Below are 3,384 nucleotides of genomic sequence, written 5' to 3' on the forward strand. Positions count from 1 at the left end.
GTAAAAATGTAGTTCTCAACCGTATTTCAGCAAAATACAGGCGACCGCAATTTTACCTTAATTTTTTTATTATCTTTTACGGGTTGGTGACCGTAATATCAATCCTTTACGTCAATATATCCGTTTTTCAAACGGTAGAAATCCTGGAATAAATGTTGCCAGGGATTCATTGTTTTTTAATGCAATTTCTTTACAGTATAGATTTTTAACCTGAACGTAAAATATCAAGTATTTTCAGTTCCTGGTCTAAATGGGTTGGATATAATTTTTATAAATGAAACAACAACTCTACCTAATAGAGATAACACCATAGAATGTTCAAGTTTCACGTCACCTTGGTTCAGTCTTTATTTCGTGCTCGGTATGACCATGAAGAAAAACAGTATTCAAAGCACCAAGGTGCGATAGAATTTCTGTCTTGATCGATCAATGATTTCAAATTTTAGGGTTCTTGTGGCCTGATTGGTAACCCCCGTCTGGTGCCAGACTGGGGTTCGAGTCCCGCTCAGACTAGTTATTTCCTTTGATCGCTGCAACCTCACCATCCCTGTGAGCTAAGATTGGGGTGTTTGAGGGAGCCTAGAGGTCTATCTGTTGAGTCATCAGCAACCATTGCCTGACCCTCCCTGGTCCTAGCTTGGGTGGAGGGTCGGCTTTGGCGCTGATCATGTAATATATGGTCAGTCTCTAGGACATTGTACTGCTTGCTAGGGCAATGTCACTGTCACTTGCCTCTTCCATTCATGAGTGGCCTTTAAACCTTTGAATAAGTGAATGATTATAATGAACGAATTTTCTTATGTAAAGGTATTCTAAAAAAGGGAATGATCTTTTGCAAACGATTTTCTTCCATAAACGATATTATTTTAAGAATAAACTTCTTTTCCAAATGGATTTGTAAAGGATTTGGAGTTCAACTCGTAAAGTTCTCGACCCAATATAACGCTTTCTTGAGATTCAGAAGTAATTGGATGCTTATTCAACATTCTCGTGAAAGACAAAGTCACTTTAAAAGGTAATAAATGCTCCGACATTAGGAAGAGTCATTATATATAACTGGTTTGACTTTCATCATGTTATGTCTACTTTTAAAATAAAGTAGTCATTGTTTTATAAATATACATATATATGTATATATATATATATATATATATATATATATATGTGTATATATATATATATATATATATATATATATATATATATACTGTATGTGTATATATATATATATATATATATATGTATATATGTATATATATATATATATATATATATATATATATATATATATATATATATGGATAAATATCAACACAACATCGTGTTCAAATAGAAATAAATTTCTACCCCATACTTGGGATCGAACGCTGGCCTTTCATTGGAAGGGGCCAGCGTTCGATCCCAAGTATGAGGTAGAAATTTATATATATATATATATATATATATATGTATATATATATATGTATATATATATATATATATATATATATATATATATATATATATAAAGTAACAAAAGTAGATAATAGTTTCCAAAATTGTTTTAATAATGGTCTTATACAAGATTTTTGTCATGTGAACAAAAATATTTATACCTATCTATACCTATTCCTTCAGATACCAACCTTCGGTTCTGTTAGAATATCAAGAGAACTAACTTTGTATAGAGCAAAGGTTCATCTTGTTCTTAGTATACAATGTTCTATGATGAAGTTTAAGTAGACATTTAAGGGAGTGGTACACGTTACATGAATTTCTCCAAGGGCACACCAGATAAAGCTAGACTAGTTAGGTTAGGCTAGGATGTGTTAAATAAGTTTTCTCTGCATATCGGGTATAGCTAGCTCTTTTGCAAATTCTTTCAAATAGCCACCTCCTAGTAATTCTGTGGGAATGATTATGACAGGAGGAAACTTAGCTTTTAGTATGTTGTGTTTCTTGGTCAAGATTTCTTTTATTTTTTTTTTTGTTCAAGAAGGAGGACAGATAGTCAAATATTTAGCTCTGTTCTTTCAGGTAGCTTACCTAAGGGCGATGCATGCACCGGGGGCCAGGGTTTAAACTTGAGCTTGTGGTCATTACCTTAAATGCTGCTGATTTGTTTTACCTTAGGTTATCTTAAAACTTAGCCAATTTCCTTAAATTTGAAGCTAGTAAACCCGAAATTACCTCAGAATTACCTTAAAAATTACCTTGAAACTATGAAAATTACATCAAACTAAGGTAATTACCTTAAAAGGTGAAACCCTACTGGGGACACACCGAGACAAGATAGAGTCAGAGTCAATATACTTTAGTAACTCTTCATCAATCCCTTGCAGGGATGGAACCTGTTAGGTAGTTGAAGTATCTCCTTGAAATCTGACATTGGGTGTTTATGTCATGTTTGTGAGTATAGGCTCACCCAAGTCTTTGGCTCATACTAACAGTTTCGTAGGGAAAACACAGGAAGAAACCTATTTGTGGCAATCTCTGAAACAACAAAAGACCTACCTGGACATCTTAAAATAGGTTTGAAATTGTTTTTTCTTGTTTCACTTTTGAGAGTTCTGTAAATAAGTCCTAAGAGGTGCAAGCCAGTCAAAATATCTCAATCATTTATCCACAAATCAAAACTCTTGAGGAGAATTTGGGTAAGGAGTTTTACATATATTGAAGTACCGATATCAGAATATATTTTGTAATAGATATTCATGGACAAAATATCTACGTTTGTATACTAATGATTAAATTTGATAACTATAGGATTCATTACTACAGGTATCTTATCAATTGTATTTGCTATATTTTTAATAATAGGTTAATGAAGTTGCTCCCCTGTAAATATACACTATATGAATATTTTTTTTTCTAAGTCAAAGGGTATATTCTAGTGTCCTAAAGACTCGCCTATATGCAGATAATCTGCTCCTAAGCCCCTCTTCATGAAGGTAGGACTGGGGAGGGGGGAAGGCCAGGAAATGGCTTCTGCTACAGCTGTTTACTGCATGTGTCAATACATTACAGCTTTATATCAAACATGTATTATCAACTTAGAAGGATATAACTAAAATTTCACTCGTACGTATATTTTGTTAAATATTGAAAATACGAGGCAAAAGGACCCCATTGAAGGTCTATACGAAACACGTGACAGCTGTCATAAATATGGGTCAATCTGGCTCTGATTGGCCTCACAGACCCCAATGGTAGGCTATAGATCTCAAATTCATCAATTTGTGAAAATCAAACTTTTTGAGAACGTTAGGTGACTGACCCTATCATGACAATACAGTACAATCTGATTAGACGTTCTCAAGAAAAGTTTTGGACCCTAATCACCATGTAGACCTATAGTAGGCCTACACCTGTAACTTTATATCGACATCTTGGAATGAATTTACA

The sequence above is a fragment of the Palaemon carinicauda genome, chromosome 6 (assembly GCF_036898095.1).
Source record: "Palaemon carinicauda isolate YSFRI2023 chromosome 6, ASM3689809v2, whole genome shotgun sequence".
Lineage (NCBI taxonomy): Eukaryota > Metazoa > Arthropoda > Malacostraca > Decapoda > Palaemonidae > Palaemon > Palaemon carinicauda.